Source organism: Neoarius graeffei, chromosome 22, assembly GCF_027579695.1.
Source record: "Neoarius graeffei isolate fNeoGra1 chromosome 22, fNeoGra1.pri, whole genome shotgun sequence".
NCBI lineage: Eukaryota > Metazoa > Chordata > Actinopteri > Siluriformes > Ariidae > Neoarius > Neoarius graeffei.
The window spans coordinates 16,483,874-16,508,452 of NC_083590.1; the positions used below are offsets into that span (position 1 = coordinate 16,483,874).

Genomic DNA, 24,579 nt, shown 5'->3' on the forward strand with positions numbered 1-24,579 from the left:
TCCTCCTAGACCGTTCATAGGAATGTCACCAAAATTGATACACATCATCTACAGACATGGCTGACAAAAGGTACTAAATACGTTTCACGTAGGATAAACCGTTCAGAAGTTATACGTCAATCAATTTTCACTTCAAAATTTTACATGCTAAAAAATTCATAACAAATCTTCTAATTGCTCAACACTGCTCATACTTCACAGGCTAATCACTCATTGGGCTTCTGACATGTTACCCAATTTCTGTGATATTTCGCCACTGGGGGCGCTATTTTGGGGCAAAAAATCCAATCTTTCCTCAAATTTGGTCAAACTTCACGGCCACCCTCTTACTACCTCCCATGTCATGTATACCACATTTTGGGAATTTTCGTCCATGGGGGGCGCTGTTTTTGGCCGACGCAATTTCTCCAAAACGGGTTTTTGGTAAATAATTCCATAATGCTTTTCCTTCACACCACTACCTTGTGATAGTGCGTTGCTGTTGTGGACACTTATTTTTCCATCTCATAATCACTCATGTACAGCATAGCGCCACCTACTGACATGGGAAAAACCAAAAAATTTATTCTTCAAAAATCTATATCTCATCTTCTGTTTACTCAATTGTCATCAAACTTCATACGCAAACTCTTCATAGCTCACCTGACATGTACGCCAAATTTTGTGCACTTTCGCCCCTGGGGGTTCTGGTTATGGCAGAAATGATATTGCAGCTTCGGATTTGTCAAACTTGGCAAGCAAAGTCTTTACAAGACCCTTATTGGGGCCCTTGCCATGGTCGACAACGCACGAAATTTGGCTCCTTTTTCTTAGACTGCCACCGCTACTGAGAACCAGAAGCCCAGATCCAGGCGGGCCTCAGGGCCTCTATAGCGCCCCCTAAGTCGTTGTGATTTTGGCCTCCCGCATAAAGGTGCCTGGTTGCCATGCAGTTTGTAGTAGTGGCATGCCATTTGGTACGCATATGTATCTCACTAAGCCGGACAAAAATGTAATGCCAATGCATTAGCCACGCCCAACAGGAAGTGAGGTAATTTCACTTTTGTGCGAAATGCATGGCCACGAAGACGGCGCAACTCCTCCTAGACCGTTCTTAGGAATGTCACCAAAATTGATAGACATCATCTACAGACATGGCTGACAAAAGTTCCTAAATACGTTTCACGTAGGATAAGCCGTTCAGAAGTTATACGTCAATCAATTTTCAATGCAAAATTTTACATGCTTAAAAATTCATAACAAATCTTCTAATTGCTCAAAACTGCTCATACTTCACACGCAAATCACTCATTGGGCTTCTGACATTTTACCCAATTTCTGTAATATTTCGCCACTGGGGGCGCTATTTTTGGGCAAAAAATCCAATCTTTCCTCAAATTTGGTCAAACTTCACAGCCACCCTCTTACTACCTCCCATGTCATGTATACCTCATTTTGGGAATTTTCGTCCATGGGGGGCGCTGTTTTTGGCCGACGCAATTGCTCCAAAACGGGTTTTTGGTAAATAATTCCATAATGCTTTTCCTTCACACCACTACCTTGTGATAGTACGTTGCTGTTGTAGACACTTATTTTTCCAACTCATAATCGCTCATGTACAGCATAGCGCCACCTACTGACATGGGAGAAACCTAAACATTTATTCTTCAAAAATCAATATCTCATCTTCTATTTACTCAATCTTGATCACACTTGATACGCACACTCTTAACAGGTCACCTGACATATCTCCCAAATTTTGTGAACTTTTGCCACTGGGGGCGCTGTTTTCAGGCAACAATTTATATCTCGGCTTCTGATTGGTCAAACTTGATCAAACTTGACACAACAACTCTTCATAGGTCCCTTGACATGTATACCAAATTTGGTGAACTTTCACCACTGGGGGTGCTCATTGCGCTGTAGCAGTTGCAGGAGAGGTGTTTACAATCATGAGGCACCAGGAGTATGTTGTTTTGGTTGCCTTAAACACACATGACTTGTGGGGAATGGGTAGGCAGTCGGGAGCAAGTGTTGCAGCGTTACATACAGACTAATAGATGTCTAACAGAAGACAATCCTATGTAGCTATAGCTTGGTGACTGATGAGGTAAATACATTAATTTGGTTGGGAAGCCATGGCATAAAATGTTCTGTCCATGACAACATCTCAGCGCACCGTGTACTCTGTGTCCAATTCTGTGCTTTGTCGCCATTGTGGGAGTAATGTCTCTTGCCGAAGATGCTGTGGAAGGTTTTTCGCGGGGACGCATGCCCCCGCCCCCCTTGGCCGCTGGCGCGAGGGCCCGTCGAGGCCGCTTGCGGCTTTAATTAGGGCCCGAGCCCTATAGGGCGAAGGCCCTATTGTTCTTGTAAGAGTTCACTATTATTAGGGCCCGAGCCCTATGGGCGAAGGCCCTCTTGTTCTTGTAAGAGTTCACTATTATTAGGGCCCGAGCCCTATAGGGCGAAGGCCCTATTGTTCTTGTAAGAGTTCACTATTATTAGGGCCCGAGCCCTATGGGCGAAGGCCCTATTGTTCTTGTAAGAGTTCACTATTATTATTCTTCCGTCTTCTTCTTCTGGGCGAAGGCCCTATTGTTCTTGTAAGAGTTCACTATTATTATTCTTCCGTCTTCTTCTTCTTCTTCCGTCTTCTTCTTCTTCTTTATTTTTCTCCGCTGTTGGGCCATTTTCGGGGCGCTTGCCATGGGCGAAAACGCACGAAATTTGGCACCACTTCCGAGAATTGCCACCGCTACTCAGAACCAGAAGCCCAAACTTGGCCGGGGCTCAGGGCCTCTATAGCGCCCCCTAAGTCGTTGTGATTTTGGCCTCCCGCATTAAGGTGCCTGGGTGCCATGTAGTTTGTAGTAGTGGCATGCCATTTGGTATGCATATGTATCTCACTAAGCCGGACAAAAATGTAATGCCATTGCATTAGCCACGCCCAACAGGAAGTGAGGTAATTTCACTTTTGTGCGAAATGCATGGCCACGAAGACGGCGCAACTCCTCCTAGACCGTTCATAGGAATGTCACCAAAATTGATACACATCATCTACAGACATGGCTGACAAAAGTTACTAAATACGTTTCATGTAGGATAAACCGTTCAGAAGTTATACGTCAATCAATTTTCGATGCAACATTTTACATGCTTAAAAATTCATAACAAATCTTCTGATTGCTCGAAACTGCTCATACTTCACACGCTAATCACTCATTGGGCTTCTGACATGTTACCCAATTTCTGTTATATTTCGCCACTGGGGGCGCTATTTTTGGGCAAAAATTCCAATCTTTCCTCAAATTTGGTCAAACTTCACGGCCACCCTCTTACTACCTCCCATGTCATGTACACCACGTTTTGGGGATTTTCGTCCATGGGGGGCGCTGTTTTTGGCCGTCGCAATTGCTCCAAAACGGGTTTTTGGTAAATAATTCCATAATGCTTTTCCTTCACACCACTACCTTGTGATAGTACATTGCTGTTGTTGACACTTATTTTTCCAACTCATAATCACTCATGTACAGCATAGCGCCACCTACTGACATGGGAAAAACCAAAACATTTTTTCTTCAAAAATCAATATCTCATCTTCTATTTACTCAATCTTGATCAAACTTGATACGCACACTCTTAACAGGTCACCTGACATATCTCCCAAATTTTGTAAACTTTTGCCACTGGGGGCGCTGTTTTCAGGCAACATTTTATATCTCGGCTTCTGATTGGTCAAACTTGATCAAACTTCACACAACAACTCTTCATAGGTCCCTTGACATGTTTACCAAATTTGGTGAACTTTCACCACTGGGGGCGCTCATTGCGCTGTATCAGTTGCAGGAGAGGTGTTTACAATCATGAGGCACCAGGAGTATGTTGTTTTGGTTGCCTTAAACACACATGACTTGTGGGGAATGGGTAGGCAGTCGGGAGCAAGTGTTGTAGCGTTACATACAGACTAATTGATGTCTAACAGAAGACAATCCTATGTAGCTATAGCTTGGTGACTGATGAGGTAAATACATTAATTTGGTTGGGAAGCCATGGCATAAAATTTTCTGTCCATGACAACATTTCAGCGCACCATGTACTCTGTGTCCGATTCTGTGCTTTGTCGCCATTGTGGGAGTAATGTCTCTTGCCGAAGAAGCTGTGGAAGGTATTTCGCGGGGACGCATGCCCCCGCCCCCCTTGGCCGCTGGCGCGAGGGCCCGTCGAGGCCGCTTGCGGCTTTAATTAGGGCCCGAGCCCTATGGGCGAAGGCCCTATTGTTCTTGTAAGAGTTCACTATTATTATTCTTCCGTCTTCTTCTTCTTCTACTTTATTTTTCTCCGCTGTTGGGCCATTTTCGGGGCGCTTGCCATGGGCGAAAACGCATGAAATTTGGCACCACTTCCGAGAATTGCCACCGCTACTCAGAACCAAAAGCCCAAACTTGGCCGGGGCTCAGGGCCTCTATAGCGCCCCCTAAGTCGTTGTGATTTTGGCCTCCCGCATTAAGGTGCCTGGTTGCCATATAGTTTGTAGTAGTGGCATGCCATTTGGTAGACATATGTATCTCACTAAGCCGGACAAAAATGTAATGCCAATGCATTAGCCACGCCCAACAGGAAGTGAGGTAATTTCACTTTTGTGCGAAATGCATGGCCACGAAGGCGGCGCAACTCCTCCTAGACCGTTCATGGGAATTTCACCAAAATTGATACACATCATCTACAGACATGGCTGACAAAAGTTACTAAATACGTTTCACGTAGTATAAACCGTTCAGAAGTTCTACGTCAATCAATTTTCACTTCAAAATTTTACATGCTAAAAAATTCATAACAAATCTTCTAATTGCTCAAAACTGCTCATACTTCACACACAAATCAATCATTGGGCTTCTGACATGTTAACCAATTTCTGTGATATTTCGCCACTGGGGGCGCTATTTTTGGGCAAAAAATCCAATCTTTCCTCAAATTTGGTCAAACTTCACGGCCACCCTCTTACTACCTCCCATGTCATGTATACCACATTTTGGGACTTTTCGTCCATGGGGGGCGCTGTTTCTGGCCGACGCAATTTCTCCAAAACGGGTTTTTGGTAAATAATTCCATAATGCTTTTCCTTCACACCACTACCTTGTGATAGTACGTTGCTGTTGTAGACACTTATTTTTCCATCTCATAATCGCTCATGTACAGCATAGCGCCACCTACTGACATGGGAAAAACCAAAAAATTTATTCTTCAAAAATCTATATCTCATCTTCTATTTACTCAATTGTCATCAAACTTCATACGCAAACTCTTCATAGCTCACCTGACATCTACGCCAAATTTTGTGCACTTTCGCCACTGGGGGTGCTGGTTATGGCAAAAATGATATTGCAGCTTCTGATTTGTCAAACTTGGCGAGCAAACTCTTTACAAGACCCTTATTGGGGCGCTTGCCATGGTCGACAACGCTCGAAATTTTGCCCCTTTTTCTTGGACTGCCACCGCTACTGAGAACCAGAAGCCCAGATCCAGGCGGGCCTCAGGGCCTCTATAGCGCCCCCTAAGGTGTTGTGATTTTTGCCTCTCGCATTAAGGTGCCTGGTTGCCATGTAGTTTGTAGTAGTGGCATGGCCTTTGGTACGCATATGTATCTCACTAAGCCGGACAAAAATGTATTGCCAATGCATTTGCCACGCCCAACAGGAAGTGAGGTAATTTCACTTTTGTGCGAAATGCATGGCCACGAAGACGGCGCAACTCCACCTAGACCGTTCATAGGAACGTCACCACAATTGATACACATCATCTACAGACATGGCTGACAAAAGTTGCTACATAGGTTTCACGTAGGGTAAACCGTTCAGAAGTTATACGTCAATCAATTTTCAATGCAGAATTTTACATGCTTAAAAATTCATAACAAATCTTCTAATTGCTCAAAACTGCTCATACTTCAGACGCAAATCACTCATTGGGGTTCTGACATGTTACCCAATTTCTGTGATGTTTTGCCACTGGGGGCGCTATTTTTGGGCAAAAAATCCAATCTTTCCTCAAATTTGGTCAAACTTCACGGCCACCCTCTTACTACCTCCCATTTCATGTATACCACATTTTGGGAATTTTCGTCCATGGGGGGCGCTGTTTTTGGCCGACGCAATTGCTCCAAAACGGGTTTTTGGTAAATACTTCCATAATGCTTTTCCTTCACACCACTACCTTGTGATAGTACGTTGCTGTTGTAGACACTTATTTTTCCAACTCATAATCGCTCATGTACAGCATAGCGCCACCTACTGACATGGGAAAAACCAAAAAATTTATTCTTCAAAAAACTATATCTCATCTTCTCTTTACGCCATTGTGGGTGTAATGTCTCTTGCCAAAGAAGCTGTGGAAGGTTTTTCGCGGGGACGCATGCCCCCGCCCCCCTTGGCCGCTGGCGCGAGGGCCCGTCGAGGCCGCTTGCGGCTTTAATTAGGGCCCGAGCCCTATAGGGCGAAGGCCCTATTGTTCTTGTAAGAGTTCACTATTATTAGGGCCCGAGCCCTATGGGCGAAGGCCCTATTGTTCTTGTAAGAGTTCACTATTATTATTCTTCCGTCTTCTTCTTCTTCTTTATTTTTCTCCGCTGTTGGGCCATTTTCGGGGCGCTTGCCATGGGCGAAAACGCATGAAATTTGGCACCAGTTCCGAGAATTGCCACCGCTACTCAGAACCAAAAGCCCAAACTTGGCCGGGGTTCAGGGCCTCTATAGCGCCCCCTAAGTTGTTGTGATTTTGGCCTCCCGCATTAAGGTGCCTGGTTGCCATGTAGTTTGTAGTAGTGGCATGCAATTTGGTACGCATATGTATCTCACTAAGCCGGACAAAAATGTAATGCCAATGCATTAGCCACGCCCAACAGGAAGTGAGGTAATTTCACTTTTGTGCAAAATGCATGGCCACGAAGACGGCGCAACTCCTCCTAGACCGTTCATAGGAATGTCACCAAAATTGATACACATCATCTACAGACATGGCTGACAAAAGTTACTAAATACGTTTCACGTAGGATAAACCGTTCAGAAGTTATACGTCAATCAATTTTCACTTCAAAATTTTTCATGGTTAAAAATTCATATCAAATCTTCTAATTGCTCAAAACTGCTCATACTTCACACGCTAATCACTCATTGGGCTTCTGACATGTTACCCACTTTCTGTGATTTTTCGCCACTGGGGGCGCTATTTTTGGGCAAAAATTCCAATCTTTCCTCAAATTTGGTCAAACTTCACGGCCACCCTCTTACTACCTCCCATGTCATGTATACCACATTTTGGGAATTTTCGTCCATGGGGGGCACTGTATTTGTCCGACGCAATTGCACCAAAACGGGTTTTTGGTAAATAATTCCATAATGCTTTTCCTTCACACCACTTCCTTGTGATTGTACGTTGCTGTTGTTGTCTCTTATTTTTCCAACTCATAATCGCTCATGTACAGCATAGCGCCACCTTCTGACATGGGAAAAACCAAAAAATTTATTCTTCAAAAATCTATATCTCATCTTCTATTTACTCAATTGTCATCAAACGTCATACGCAGACTCTTCATAGCTCACCTGACATGTACGCCAAATTTTGTGCACTTTCGCCCCTGGGGGTGCTGGTTATGGCAGAAATGATATTGCAGCTTCTGATTTGTCAAACTTGGCAAGCAAACTCTTTACAAGACCCTTATTGGGGCGCTTGCCATGGTCGACAATGCACAAAATTTGGCTCCTTTTTCTTAGACTGCCACCGCTACTGAGAATCAGAAGCCCAGATCCAAGCGGGCCTCAGGGCCTCTATAGCGCCCCCTAACTCGTTGTGATTTTGGCCTCCCGCATTAAGGTGCCTGGTTGCCATGTAGTTTGTAGTAGTGGCATGCCATTTGGTACGCATATGTATCTCACTAAGCCGGACAAAAATGTAATGCCAATGCATTAGCCACGCCCAACAGGAAGTGAGGTAATTTCACTTTTGTGCGTAATGCATGGCCACGAAGACGGCGCAACTCCTCCTAGACCGTTCATAGGAATGTCACCAAAATTGATACACATCATCTACAGACATGGCTGACAAAAGGTACTAAATACGTTTCACGTAGCATTAACCGTTCAGAAGTTATATGTCAATCAATTTTTAATGTAAACTTTTACATGCTTAAAAATTCATTACAAATCTTCTAATTGCTCAAAACTGCTCATACTTCACACGCAAATCACTCATTGGGCTTCTGACATGTTACCCAATTTCTTGATATTTCGCCACTGGGGGCGCTATTTTTGGGCAAAAAATCCAATCTTTCCTCAAATTTGGTCAAACTTCACAGCCACCCTCTTACTACCTCCCATGTCATGTACACCTCATTTTGGGAATTTTCGTCCATGGGGGGCGCTGTTTTTGGCCAACGCAATTGCTCCAAAACAGGTTTTTGGTAAATAATTCCATAATGCTTCTCCTTCACACCACTACCTTGTGATAGTACGTTGCTGTTGTAGACACTTATTTTTCCAACTCATAATCGCTCATGTGCAGCATAGCGCCACCTACTGACATGGGAGAAACCAAAAAATTTATTCTTCAAAAATCAATATCTCATCTTCTATTTTCTCAATCTTGATCAAACTTGATACTCACACTCTTAACAGGTCACCTGACATATTTGCCAAATTTTGTGAACTTTTGCCACTGGGGGCGCTGTTTTCAGGCAACAATTTATATCTCGGCTTCTGATTGGTCAAACTTGATCAAACTTTACAAAACAACTCTTCATAGGTCCCTTGACATGTATACCAAATTTGGTGAACTTTCAACACTGGGGGCGCTCATTGCGCTGTAGCAGTTGCAGGAGAGGTGTTTACAATCATGAGGCACCAGGAGTATGTTGTTTTGGTTGCCTTAAACACACATGACTTGTGGGGAATGGGTAGGCAGTCGGGAGCAAGTGTTGTAGCATAGCGCCACCTACTGACATGGGAGAAACCAAAAAATTTATTCTTCAAAAATCAATATCTCATCTTCTATTTTCTCAATCTTGATCAAACTTGATACGCACACTCTTTACAGGTCACCTGACATATGTGCCAAATTTTGTGAACTTTTGCCACTGGGGGCGCTGTTTTCAGGCAACAATTTATATCTCGGCTTCTGATTGGTCAAACTTGATCAAACTTTACAAAACAACTCTTCATAGGTCCCTTGACATGTATACCAAATTTGGTGAACTTTCACCACTGGGGGCGCTCATTGCGCTGTAGCAGTTGCAGGAGAGGTGTTTACAATCATGAGGCACCAGGAGTATGTTGTTTTGGTTGCCTTAAACACACATGACTTGTGGACCACTGGGGGCGCTCATTGCGCTGTAGCAGTTGCAGGAGAGGTGTTTACAATCCTGAGGCACCAGGAGTATGTTGTTTTGGTTGCCTTAAACACACATGACTTGTGGGGAATGGGTAGGCAGTCGGGAGCAAGTGTTGTAGCATAGCGCCACCTACTGACATGGGAGAAACCAAAAAATTTATTCTTCAAAAATCAATATCTCATCTTCTATTTTCTCAATCTTGATCAAACTTGATACGCACACTCTTAACAGGTCACCTGACATATGTGCCAATTTTTGTGAACTTTTGCCACTGGGGGCGCTGTTTTCAGGCATTGCAGGAGAGGTGTTTACAATCATGAGGCACCAGGAGTATGTTGTTTTGGTTGCCTTAAACACACATGACTTGTGGACCACTGGGGGCGCTCATTGCACTGTAGCAGTTGCAGGAGAGGTGTTTACAATCATGAGGCACCAGGAGTATGTTGTTTTGGTTGCCTTAAACACACATGACTTGTGGGGAATGGGTAGGCAGTCGGGAGCAAGTGTTGTAGCGTTACATACAGACTAATAGATGTCTAACAGAAGACAATCCTATGTAGCTATAGCTTGGTGACTGATGAGGTAAATACATTACTTTGGTTGGGAAGCCATGGCATAAAATGTTCTGTCCATGACAACATCTCAGCGCACCGTGTACTCTGTGTCCAATTCTGTGCTTTGTCACCATTGTGGGAGTAATGTCTCTTGCCAAAGAAGCTGTGGAAGGTATTTCGCGGGGACGCATGCCCCCGCCCCCCTTGGCCGCTGGCGCGAGGGCCCGTCGAGGCCGCTTGCGGCTTTAATTAGGGCCCGAGCCCTATAGGGCGAAGGCCCTATTGTTCTTGTAAGAGTTCACTATTATTATTCTTCCGTCTTCTTCTTCTTCTTTATTTTTCTCCGCTGTTGGGCCATTTTCGGGGCGCTTGCCATGGGCGAAAACGCACGAAATTTGGCGCCAGTTCCGAGAATTGCCACCGCTACTCAGAACCACAAGCCCAAACTTGGCCGGGGCTCAGGGCCTCTATAGCGCCCCCTAAGTCGTTGTGATTTTGGCCTCCCGCATTAAGATGCCTGGTTGCCATATAGTTTGTAGTAGTGGCATGCCCTTTGGTATGCATATGTATCTCACTAAGCCGGACAAAAATGTAATGCCAATGCATTAGCCACGCCCAACAGGAAGTGAGGTAATTTCACTTTTGTGCGAAATGCATGGCCACGAAGATGGCGCAACTCCTCCTAGACCGTTCATGGGAATGTCACCAAAATTCATTCACATCATCTACAGACATGGCTGACAAAAGTTACTAAATACGTTTCACGTAGCGTAAACCGTTCAGAAGTTATACGTCAATCAATTTTCACTTCAAAATTTTACATGCTAAAAAATTCATAACAAATCTTCTAATTGCTCAACACTGCTCATACTTCATACGCTAATCACTCATTGGGCTTCTGACATGTTACCCAATTTCTGTGATATTTCGCCACTGGGGGCGCTATTTTTGGGCAAAAAATCCAATCTTTCCTCAACTTTGGTCAAACTTCACGGCCACCATCTTACTACCTCCCATGTCATGTATACCACATTTTGGGAATTTTCGTCCATGGGGGGCGCTGTTTTTGGCCGACGCTATTTCTCCAAAACGGGTTTTTGGTAAATAATTCCATAATGCTTTTCCTTCACACCACTACCTTGTGATAGTACGTTGCTGTTGTGAACACTTATTTTTCCATCTCATAATCGCTCATGTACAGCATAGCGCCACCTACTGACATGGGAAAAACCAAAAATTTTAATCTTCAAAAATCTATATCTCATCTTCTATTTGCTCAATTGTCATCAAACTTCATACGCAAACTCTTCATAGCTCATCTGACATATACGCCAAATTTTGTGCACTTTCGCCCCTGGGGGTGCTGGTTATGGCAAAAATGATATTGCAGCTTCTGATTTGTCAAACTTGGCAGGCAAACTCTTTACAAGACCCTTATTGGGGCGCTTGCCATGGTCGACAACGCTCGAAATTTTGCCCCTTTTTCTTGGACTGCCACCGCTACTGAGAACCAGAAGCCCAGATCCAGGCGGGCCTCGGGGCCTCTATAGCGCCCCCTAACGTGTTGTGATTTTTGCCTCTCGCTTTAAGGTGCCTGGTTGCCATGTAGTTTGTAGTAGTGGCATGCCCTTTGGTCCGCATATGTAGCTCACTAAGCCGGACAAAAATGTAATGCCAATGCATTAGCCACGCCCAACAGGAAGTGAGGTAATTTCACTTTTGTGCGAAATGCATGGCCACGAAGACGGCGCAACTCCTCCTAGACCGTTCATAGGAACATCACCAAAATTGATACACATCATCTACAGACATGGCTGACAAATGTTGCTAAATACGTTTCACGTAGGTTAAACCGTTCATAAGTTATACGTCAATCAATTTTCACTTCAAAATTTTACATGCTTAAAAATTCATAACAAATCTTCTGATTGCTCAAAACTGCTCATTCTTCACACGCAAATCAATCATTGGGCTTCTGACATGTTATCCAATTTCTGTGATTTTTCGCCACTGGGGGCGCTATTTTTGGGCAAAAAATCCAATCTTTCCTCAAATTTGGTCAAACTTCACGGCCACCCTCTTACTACCTCCCATGTCATGTATACCACATTTTGGAAATTTTCGTCCATGGGGGGCGCTGTTTTTGGCCGACGCAATTGCTCCAAAACGGGTTTTTGGTAAATTATTCCATAATGCTTTTCCTTCACACCACTACCTTGTGATAGTGCATTGTTGTTGTAGGCACTTATTTTTCCAACTCATAATCGCTCATGTACAGCATAGCGCCGCCTACTGACATGGGAAAACCCTTAAATTTATTCTTCAAAAATCTATATCTCATCTTCTATTTACTCAATTGTCATCAAACTTCATACGCAAACTCTTCATAGCTCTCCTGACATATACGCCAAATTTTGTGCACTTTCGCCCTTGGGGGTGCTGGTTATGGCAAAAATGATATTGCAGCTTCTGATTTGTCAAACTTGGCAAGCAAACTCTTTACAAGACCCTTATTGGGGCGCTTGCCATGGTCGACAACGCACGAAATTTGGCTCCTTCTTCTTAGACTGCCACCGCTACTGAGAACCAGAAGCCCAGATCCAGACGGGCCTCAGGGCCTCTATAGCGCCCCCCGAGCACCGTACAGTGCGAGACCCTATTGTTGCCATGTGTCCAATTCTGTGCTTTGTCGCCATTGTGGGAGTAATGTCTCTTGCCGAAGAAGCTGTGGAAGTTATTTCGCGGGGACGCATGCCCCCGCCCCCCTTGGCCGCTGGCGCGAGGGCCCGTCGAGGCCGCTTGCGGCTTTACTTAGGGCCCGAGCCCTATAGGGCGAAGGCCCTATTGTTCTTGTAAGAGTTCACTATTATTATTCTTCCGTCTTCTTCTTCTTCTTCTTCTTCTTTATTTTTCTCCGCTGTTGGGCCATTTTCGGGGCACTTGCCATGGGCGAAAACGCACGAAATTTGGCGCCAGTTGCGAGAATTGCCACCGCTACTCAGAACCAAAAGCCCAAACTTGGCCGGGGCTCAGGGCCTCTATAGCGCCCCCTAAGTCGTTGTGATTTTGGTCTCCCGCATTAAGGTGCCTGGTTGCCATGTAGTTTGTAGTAGTGGCATGCCATTTGGTACGCATATGTATCTCACTAAGCCGGACAAAAATGTAATGCCAATGCATTAGCCACGCCCAACAGGAAGTGAGGTAATTTCACTTTTGTGCGAAATGCATGGCCACGAAGACGGCGCAACTCCTCCTAGACCGTTCATAGGAATGTCACCAAAATTGATACACATCATCTACAGACATGCCTGACAAAAGTTACTAAATACGTTTCACGTAGCATAAACCGTTCAGAAGTTATACGTCAATCAATTTTCGATGCACAATTTTACATGCTTAAAAATTCATAACAAATCTTCTAGTTGCTCAAAACTGCTCATACTTCACACGCACATCACTCATTGGGCTTCTGACATGTTTCCCAATTTCTGTGATATTTCGCCACTGGGGGCGCTATTTTTGGGCAAAAAATCCAATCTTTCCTCAAATTTGGTCAAACTTCACGGCCACCCTCTTACTACCTCCCATGTCATGTATACCACATTTTGGGAATTTTCGTCCATGGGGGGCGCTGTTTTTGGCCGACGCAATTGCTCCAAAACGGGTTTTTGGTAAATTATTCCATAATGCTTTCCCTTCACACCACTACCTTGTGATAGTACGTTGCTGTTGTAGACACTTATTTTTCCAACTCATAATCGCTCATGTACAGCATAGCGCCACCTACTGACATGGGAAAAACCAAAAAATTTATTATTCAAAAATCTATATCTCATCTTCTATTTACTCAATTGTCATCAAACTTCATACGCAAACTCTTCATAGCTCGCCTGACATATACGCCAAATTTTGTGCACTTTCGCCCCTGGGGGTGCTGGTTATGGCAAAAATGATATTGCAGCTTCTGATTTGTCAAACTTGGCAAGCAAACTCTTTACAAGACCCTTTTTGGGGCGCTTGCCATGGTCGACAACGCACGAAATTTGGCTCCTTTTTCTTAGACTGCCACCGCTACTGAGAACCAGAAGCCCAGATCCAGGCGGGCCTCAGGGCCTCTTTAGCGCCCCCTAAGTCGTTGTGATTTTGGCCTCCCGCATAAAGGTGCCTGGTTGCCATGTAGTTTGTCGTAGTGGCATGCCATTTGGTACGCATATGTATCTCACTAAGCCGGACAAAAATGTAATGCCAATGCATTAGCCACGCCCAACAGGAAGTGAGGTAATTTCACTTTTGTGCGAAATGCATGGCCACGAAGACGGCGCAACTCCTCCTAGGCCGTTCATAGGAATGTCACCAAAATTGAGAGACATCATCTACAGCCATGGCTGACAAAAGTTCCTAAATACGTTTCACGTAGGATAAGCCGTTCAGAAGTTATACGTCAATCAATTTTCAATGCAAAATTTTACATGCTTAAAAATTCATAACAAATCTTCTAATTGCTCAAAACTGCTCATACTTCACACGCAAATCACTCATTGGGCTTCTGACATGTTACCCAATTTCTGTGATATTTCGCCACTGGGGGCGCTATTTTTGGGCAAAAAATCCAATCTTTCCTCAAATTTGGTCAGACTTCACGGCCACCCTCTTACTACGTCCCATGTCATGTATACCCCATTTTGGGAATTTTCGTCCATGGGGGGCGCTGTTTTTGGCTGACGCAATTGCTCCAAAACGGGTTTTTGGTAAATAATTCCTTAATGCTTTTCCTTCACACCACTACCTTGTGATCGTACGTTGCTGTTGTAGACACTTATTTTTCCAACTCATAATCGCTCATGTACAGCATAGCGCCACCTACTGACATTGGAAAAACCAAAACATTTTTTCTTCAAAAATCAATATCTCATCTTCTATTTACTCAATCTTGATCAAACTTGATACGCACACTCTTAACAGGTCACCTGACATATCTCCCAAATTTTGTAAACTTTTGCCACTGGGGGCGCTGTTTTCAGGCAACATTTTATATCTCGGCTTCTGATTGGTCAAACTTGATCAAACTTGACACAACAACTCTTCATAGGTCCCTTGACATGTATACCAAATTTGGTGAACTTTCACCACTGGGGGCGCTTATTGCGCTGTATCAGTTGCAGGAGAGGTGTTTACAATCATGAGGCACCAGGAGTATGTTGTTTTGGTTGCCTTAAACACACATGACTTGTGGACCACTGGGGGCGCTCATTGCACTGTAGCAGTTGCAGGAGAGGTGTTTACAATCATGAGGCACCAGGAGTATGTTGTTTTGGTTGCCCTAAACACACATGACTTGTGGGGAATGGGTAGGCAGTCGGGAGCAAGTGTTGTAGCATAGCGCCACCTACTGACATGGGAGAAACCAAAAAATTTATTCTTCAAAAATCAATATCTCATCTTCTATTTTCTCAATCTTGATCAAACTTGATACGCACACTCTTAACAGGTCACCTGACATATGTGCCAAATTTTGTGAACTTTTGCCACTGGGGGCGCTGTTTTCAGGCAACAATTTATATCTCGGCTTCTGATTGGTCAAACTTGATCAAACTTTACAAAACAACTCTTCATAGGTCCCTTGACATGTATACCAAATTTGGTGAACTTTCACCACTGGGGGCGCTCATTGCGCTGTAGCAGTTGCAGGAGAGGTGTTTACAATCATGAGGCACCAGGAGTATGTTGTTTTGGTTGCCTTAAACACACATGACTTGTGGACCACTGGGGGCGCTCATTGCACTGTAGCAGTTGCAGGAGAGGTGTTTACAATCATGAGGCACCAGGAGTATGTTGTTTTGGTTGCCTTAAACACACATGACTTGTGGGGAATGGTTAGGCATTCGGGAGCAAGTGTTGTAGCGTTACATACAGACTAATAGATGTCTAACAGAAGACAATCCTATGTAGCTATAGCTTGGTGACTGATGAGGTAAATACATTAATTTGGTTGGGAAGCCATGGCATAAAATGTTCTGTCCATGACAACATCTCAGCGCACCGTGTACTCTGTGTCCAATTCTGTGCTTTGTCACCATTGTGGGAGTAATGTCTCTTGCCAAAGAAGCTGTGGAAGGTATTTCGCGGGGACGCATGCCCCCGCCCCCCTTGGCCGCTGGCGCGAGGGCCCGTCGAGGCCGCTTGCGGCTTTAATTATTCTTCTTCTTTATTTTTCTCCGCTGTTGGGCCATTTTCGGGGTGCTTGCCATGGGCGAAAACGCGCGAAATTTGGCGCCACTTCCGAGACTTGCCACCGCTTCTCAGAACCAAAAGCCCACACTTAGCCAGGGCTCAGGGCCTCTATAGCGCCCCCTAAGTTGTTGTGATTTTGGCCTCCCGCATTAAGGTGCCTGGTTGCCATATAGTTTGTAGTAGTGGCATGCCATTTGGTTCGCATATGTATCTCACTAAGCCGGACAAAAATGTAATGCCAATGCATTAGCCACGCCCAACAGGAAGTGAGGTAATTTCACTTTTGTGTGAAATGCATGGCCACGAAGACGGCGCAACTCCTCCTAGACCGTTCATAGGAATGTCACCAAAATTGATACACATCATCTACAGACATGGCTGACAAAAGTTACTAAATACGTTTCACGTAGGATAAACCGTTCAGAAGTTATACGTCAGTCAATTTTCACTTCAAAATTTTACATGCTAAAAAATTCATAACAAATCTTCTAAATGCTCAACACTGCTCATACTTCACACGCTAATCACTCATTGGGCTTCTGACATGTTACCCAATTTCTGTGATATTTCGCCACTGGGGGCGCTATTTTTGGGCAAAAAATCCAATCTTTCCTCAAATTTGGTCAAACTTCACGGCCACCCTCTTACTACCTCCCATGTCATGTATACCACATTTTGGGAATTTTCGTCCATGGGGGGCGCTGTTTTTGGCCGACGCAATTTCTCCAAAACGGGTTTTTGGTAAATTATTCCATAATGCTTTTCCTTTACACCACTACCTTGGGATTGTGCGTTGCTGTTGTGGACACTTATTTTTCCATCTCATAATCACTCATGTACAGCATAGCGCCACCTACTGACATGGGAAAAACCAAAAAATTTATTCTTCAAAAATCTATATCTCATCTTCTGTTTACTCAATTGTCATCAAACTTCATACGCAAACTCTTCATAGCTCACCTGACATGTACGCCAAATTTTGTGCACTTTCGCCCCTGGGGGTGCGGGTTATGGCAGAAATGATATTGCAGCTTCTGATTTGTCAAACTTGGCAAGCAAACTCTTTACAAGACCCTTTTTGGGGCGCTTGCCATGGTCGACATCGCACGAAATTTGGCTCCTTTTTCTTAGACTCCCACCGCTACTGAGAACCAGAAGCCCACATCCAGGCGGGCCTCAGGCCCTCTATAGCGCCCCCTAACTCATTGTGATTTTGGCCTCCCGCATTAAGGTGCCTGGTTGCCATGTAGTTTGTAGTAGTGGCATGCCATTTGGTACGCATATGTATCTCACTAAGCCGGACAAAAATGTAATGCCAATGCATTAGCCAGGCCCAACAGGAAGTAAGGTAATTTCACTTTTGTGCGAAATGCATGGCCACGAAAACGGCGCAACTCCTCCTAGACCGTTCATAGGAATGTCACCAAAATTGATAGACATCATCTACAGACACGGCTGACAAAAGTTCCTAAATACGTTTCACGTAGAATAAACCGTTCAGAAGTTATACGTCAATCAATTTTCAATGCAAAATTTTACATGCTTAAAAATTCATAACATATCTTCAAATTGCTCAAAACTGCTCATACTTCACACGCAAATCACTCATTGGGCATCTGACATGTTACCCAATTTCTGTGATATTTCGCCACTGGGGGCGCTATTTTTGGGCAAAAAATCCAATCTTTCCTCAAATTTGGTCAAACTTCACGGCCACCCTCTTACTACCTCCCATGTCATGTACACCTCATTTTGGGAATTTTCGTCCATGGGGGGCGCTGTTTTTGGCCGACGCAATTGCTCCAAAACGGGTTTTTGGTGAATAATTCCATAATGCTTTCCCTTCACACCACTACCTTGTGATAGTACGTTGCTGTTGTAGACACTTATTTTTCCAACTTATAATCGCTCATGTACAGCATAGCGCCACCTACTGACATGGGAAAAACCAAAAAATTTATTCTTCAAAAATCTATATCTCATCTTCTATTTACTCAATTGTCATCAAACTTCATACGCAAACTCTTCATAGCTCACCTGAAATTTACGCCAAATTTTGTGCTCTTTCGCCACTGGGGGCGCTATTTTTGGGCAAAAAATCCAATCTTTCCTCTAATTTGGTCAAACTTCACGGCCACCCTCTTTCTACCTCCCATGTCATGTATACCACATTTTGGGAATTTTCGTCCATGGGGGGCGCTGTTTTTGGCCGACGCTATTGCTCCAAAACGGGTTTTTGGTAAATAATTCCATCATGCTTTTCCTTCACACCACTACCTTGTGATAGTACGTTGCTGTTGTAGACACTTATTTTTCCATCTCATAATCGCTCATGTACAGCATAGCGCCACCTACTGACATGGGAAAAACCAAAATATTTATTCTTCAAAAATCTATATCTCATCTTCTATTTACTCAATTGTCATCAAACTTCATACGCAAACTCTTCATGGCTCACCTGACATATACGCCAAATTTTGTGCACTTTCGCCCCTGGGTGTGCTGGTTATGGCAAAACTGATATTGCAGCTTCTGATTTGTCAAACTTGGCAAGCAAACTCTTTTACAAGACCCTTATTGGGGCGCTTTCCATGGTCGACAACGCACGAGATTTGGCTCCTTTTTCTTAGACTGCCACCGCTACTGAGAACCAGAAGCCCAGATCCAGGCGGGCCTCAGGGCCTCTATAGCGCCCCCTAACGTGTTGTGATTTTTGCCTCTCGCATTAAGGTGCCTGCTTGGCATAAAGTTTCTAGTTATTATTATTATTATTATTAGGGCCCGAGCACCGTCCAGTGCGAGACCCTATTGTTTTTGCAGGATTATTATTCTTATTATTATTATGAGGCCCCGAGCAACGTACAGTGCTAGACCCTATTGTTGCCATGTGTCCAATTCTGTGCTTTGTCGCCATTGTGGGAGTAATGTCTCTTGCCGAGGAAGCTGTGGAAGGTATTTCGCGGGGACGCATGCCCCCGCCCCCCTTGGCCGCGGGCGCGAGGGCCCGTCGAGGCCGCTTGCGGCTTTAATTATTCTTCTTCCGTCTTCTTCTTTATTTTTCTCCGCTGTTGGGCCATTTTCGGGGTGCTTGCCATGGGCGAAAACGCACGAAATTTGGCACCAGTTCCGAGAATTGCCACCGCTACTCAGAACCAAAAGCCCAAACTTGGCCGGGGCTCAGGGCCTCTATAGCGCCCCCTAAGTCGTTGTGATTTTGGCCTCCCGCATTACGGTGCCTGGTTGCCATATAGTTTGTAGTAGTGGCATGCCATTTGGTAGCCATATGTATCTCACTAAGCCGGACAAAAATGTAATGCCAATGCATTAGCCACGCCCAACAGGAAGTGAGGTAATTTCACTTTTGTGCGAAATGCATGGCCACGAAGACGGCGTAACTCCTCCTAGACCGTTCATAGGAATGTCACCAAAATTGATACACATCATCTACAGACATGGCTGACAAAAGTTACTAAATACGTTTCACGTAGGATCAACCGTTCAGAAGTTATGCGTCAATCAATTTTCACTTCAAAATTTTACATGCTTAAAAATTCATAACAAATCTTCTAATTGCTCAAAACTGCTCATACTTCACAGGCAGATCACTCATGGGGCTTCTGACATGTTACCCAATTTCTGTCACATTTCGCCACTGGGGGCGCTATTTTTGGGCAAAAATTCCAATCTTTCCTCAAATTTGGTCAAAATTCACGGCCACCCTCTTACTACCTCCCATGTCATGTATACCACGTTTTGGAAATTTTCGTCCATGGGGGGCGCTGTTTTTGGCCGCCGCAATTGCTCCAAAACGGGGTTTTGGTAAATTATTCCATAATGCTTTTCCTTCACACCACTACCTTGTGACAGTACGTTGCTGTTGTAGACACTTATTTTTCCAACTCATAATCGCTCATGTACAGCATAGCGCCACCTTCTGACATGGGAAAAACCAAAAAATTTATTTTTCAAAAATCTATATCTCATCTTCTATTTACTCAATTGTCATCAAACTTCATACGCAAACTCTTCATAGCTCACCTGACGTCTACGCCAAATTTTGTGCACTTTGGACCCTGGGGGTGCTGGTTATGGCAGAAATGATATTGCAGCTTCTGATTTCTCAAACTTGCCAAGCAAACTCTTTACAAGACCCTTTTTGGGGCGCTTGCCCTGGTCGACAACGCACGATATTTGGCTCCTTTTTCTTAGACTGCCTCCGCTACTGAGAACCAGAAGCCCAGATCCAGGCGGGCCTCAGGGCCTCTATAGCGCCCCCTAACTCGTTGTGAATTTGGCCTCCCGCATTAAGGTGCCTGGTTGCCATGTAGTTTGTAGTACTGGCATGCCATTTGGTACGCATATGTATCTCAATAAGCCGGACAAAATTGTAATGCCAATGCATTAGCCACGCCCAACAGGAAGTGAGGTAATTTCACTTTTGTGCGAAGTGCATGGCCACGAAGACGGCGCTACTCCTCCTAGACCGTTCATAGGAGCGTCACCAAAATTGATACACATCATCTACGGACATTGCTGACAAAAGGTACTAAATAGGTTTCACATAGCATAAACCATTCAGAAGTTATACGTCAATCAATTTTCGATGCAACATTTTACATGCTTAAAAATTCATAACAAATCTTCTACTTGCTCAAAACTGCTCATACTTCACACGCAGATCACTCATTGGGCTTCTGACATGTTACCCACTTTCTGTGCTATTTCGCAACTGGGGGCGCTATTTTTGGGCAAAAATTCCAATCTTTCCTCAAACTTGGTCAAACTACACGGCCACCCTCTTTCTACCTCCCATGTCATGTATACCACCTTTTGGGAATTTTCGTCCATGGGGGGCGCTGTTTTTGGCCGACGCAATTGCTCCAAAACGGGCTTTTGGTAAATTATTCCATAATGCTTTTCCTTCACACCACTACCTTGTGCTAGTGCGTTGCTGTTGTAGACACTTATTTCTCCAACTCATAATAGCTCATGTACAGCATAGCGCCACCTACTGACATGGGAAAAACCAAAAATTTTATTCTTCAAAAATCTATATCTCATCTTCTATTTACTCAATTGTCATCAAACTTGATAGGCAAACTCTTCATAGCTCACCTGACGTGTCCGCCAAATTTTGTGCACTTTCGCCCCTGGGGGTGCTGGTTATGGCAGAAATGATATTGCAGCTTCTGATTTGTCAAAGTTGGCAAGCAAACTCTTTACAAGACCCTTATTGGGGCGCTATTATTATTAGGGCCCGATCACCGTTCAGTGCGAGACCCTATCGTTGCCATGTGTCCAGTTCTGTGCTTTGTCGCCATTGCGGGAGTAATGTCTCTTGCCGAAGAAGCTGTGGAAGGTATTTCGCGGGGACGCATGCCCCCGCCCCCCTTGGCCGCTGGCGCGAGGGCCCGTCGAGGCCGCTTGCGGCTTTAATTAGGGCCCGAGCCCTATAGGGCGAAGGCCCTATTGTTCTTGTAAGAGTTCACTATTATTAGGGCCCGAGCCCTATAGGGCGAAGGCCCTATTGTTCTTGTAAGAGTTCACTATTATTATTCTTCCGTCTTCTTCTTCTTCTTCTTCTTCTTTATTTTTCTCCGCTGTTGGGCCATTTTCGGGGCGCTTGCCATGGGCGAAAACGCGCGAAATTTGGCGCCACTTCCGAGAATTGCCACCGCTACTCAGAACCAAAAGCCCACACTTGGCCGGGGCTCAGGGCCTCTATAGCGCCCCCTAAGTCGTTGTGATTTTGGCATCCCGCATTAAGGTGCCTGGTTGCCCTATAGTTTGTAGTAGTGGCATGCCATTTGGTACGCATATGTATCTCACTAAGCCGGACAAAAATGTAATGCCAATGCATTAGCCACGCCCAACAGGAAGTGAGGTAATTTCACTTTTGTGCGAAATGCATGGCCACGAAGACGGCGCAACTCCTCCTAGACCGTTCATAGGAATGTCACCAAAATTGATACACATCATCTACAGACATGGCTGACAAAAGTTACTAAATACGTTTCACGTAGGATAAACCGTTCAGAAGTTATACGTCAATCAATTTTCACTTCAAAATTTTACATGCTAAAAAATTCATAACAAATCTTCTAATTGCTCAAAACTGCTCATACTTCACACGCAGATCACTCATTGGGCTTCTGACATGTTACCCACTTTCTGTGCTATTTCGCAACTGGGGGCGCTATTTTTGGGCAAAAATTCCAATCTTTCCTCAAACTTGGTCAAACTACACGGCCACCCTCTTTCTACCTCCCATGTCATGTATACCACCTTTTGGGAATTTTCGTCCATGGGGGGCGCTGTTTTTGGCCGACGCAATTGCTCCAAAACGGGCTTTTGGTAAATTATTCCATAATGCTTTTCCTTCACACCACTACCTTGTGCTAGTGCGTTGCTGTTGTAGACACTTATTTCTCCAACTCATAATAGCTCATGTACAGCATAGCGCCACCTACTGACATGGGAAAAACCAAAAATTTTATTCTTCAAAAATCTATATCTCATCTTCTATTTACTCAATTGTCATCAAACTTGATACGCAAACTCTTCATAGCTCACCTGACGTGTCCGCCAAATTTTGTGCACTTTCGCCCCTGGGGGTGCTGGTTATGGCAGAAATGATATTGCAGCTTCTGATTTGTCAAAGTTGGCAAGCAAACTCTTTACAAGACCCTTATTGGGGCGCTATTATTATTAGGGCCCGATCACCGTTCAGTGCAAGACCCTATCGTTGCCATGTGTCCAGTTCTGTGCTTTGTCGCCATTGCGGGAGTAATGTCTCTTGCCGAAGAAGCTGTGGAAGGTATTTCGCGGGGACGCATGCCCCCGCCCCCCTTGGCCGCTGGCGCGAGGGCCCGTCGAGGCCGCTTGCGGCTTTAATTAGGGCCCGAGCCCTATAGGGCGAAGGCCCTATTGTTCTTGTAAGAGTTCACTATTATTAGGGCCCGAGCCCTATAGGGCGAAGGCCCTATTGTTCTTGTAAGAGTTCACTATTATTATTCTTCCGTCTTCTTCTTCTTCTTTATTTTTCTCCGCTGTTGGGCCATTTTCGGGGCGCTTGCCATGGGCGAAAACGCGCGAAATTTGGCGCCACTTCCGAGAATTGCCACCGCTACTCAGAACCAAAAGCCCACACTTGGCCGGGGCTCAGGGCCTCTATAGCGCCCCCTAAGTCGTTGTGATTTTGGCATCCCGCATTAAGGTGCCTGGTTGCCCTATAGTTTGTAGTAGTGGCATGCCATTTGGTACGCATATGTATCTCACTAAGCCGGACAAAAATGTAATGCCAATGCATTAGCCACGCCCAACAGGAAGTGGGGTAATTTCACTTTTGTGTGAAATGCATGGCCACGAAGACGGCGCAACTCCTCCTAGACCGTTCATAGGAATGTCACCAACATTGATACACATCATCTACAGACACGGCTGACAAAAGGTCCTAAATACGTTTCGCGTAGAATAAACCGTTCAGAAGTTATACGTCAATCAATTTTCAATGCAAAATTTTACATGCTTAAAAATTCATAACATATCTTCAAATTGCTCAAAACTGCTCATACTTCACACGCAAATCACTCATTGGGCATCTGACATGTTACCCAATTTCTGTGATATTTCGCCACTGGGGGCGCTATTTTTGGGCAAAAAATCCAATCTTTCCTCAAATTTGGTCAAACTTCACGGCCACCCTCTTACTACCTCCCATGTCATGTACACCACATTTTGGGAATTTTTGTCCATGGGGGGCGCTGTTTTTGGCCAACGCAATTGCTCCGAAACAGGTTTTTGGTAAATAATTCCATAATGCTTCTCCTTCACACCACTACCTTGTGATAGTACGTTGCTGTTGTAGACACTAATTTTTCCAACTCATAATCGCTCATGTGCAGCATAGCGCCACCTACTGACATGGGAGAAACCAAAAAATTTATTCTTCAAAAATCAATATCTCATCTTCTATTTTCTCAATCTTGATCAAACTTGATACGCACACTCTTAACAGGTCACCTGACATATGTGCCAAATTTTGTGAACTTTTGCCACTGGGGGCGCTGTTTTCAGGCAACAATTTATATCTCGGCTTCTGATTGGTCAAACTTGATCAAACTTTACAAAACAACTCTTCATAGGTCCCTTGACATGTATACCAAATTTGCTGAACTTTCACCACTGGGGGCGCTCATTGCGCTGTAGCAGTTGCAGGAGAGGTGTTTACAATCATGAGGCACCAGGAGTATGTTGTTTTGGTTGCCTTAAACACACATGACTTGTGGACCACTGGGGGCGCTCATTGCGCTGTTGCAGTTGCAGGAGAGGTGTTTACAATCATGAGGCACCAGGAGTATGTTGTTTTGGTTGCCTTCAACACACATGACTTGTGGGGAATGGGTAGGCAGTCGGGAGCAAGTGTTGTAGCGT

General features: G+C 44.5%; 1 protein-coding gene across 1 annotated transcript in view; it reads right to left on the minus strand.

The window, feature by feature from the left end:
- The window catches only part of LOC132870682 (NACHT, LRR and PYD domains-containing protein 12-like), a 226,962-nt gene that overhangs the window by 121,166 nt on the left and 81,217 nt on the right, over window positions 1-24,579 (minus strand). The gene's annotated exons all lie outside the window — the stretch shown is intronic.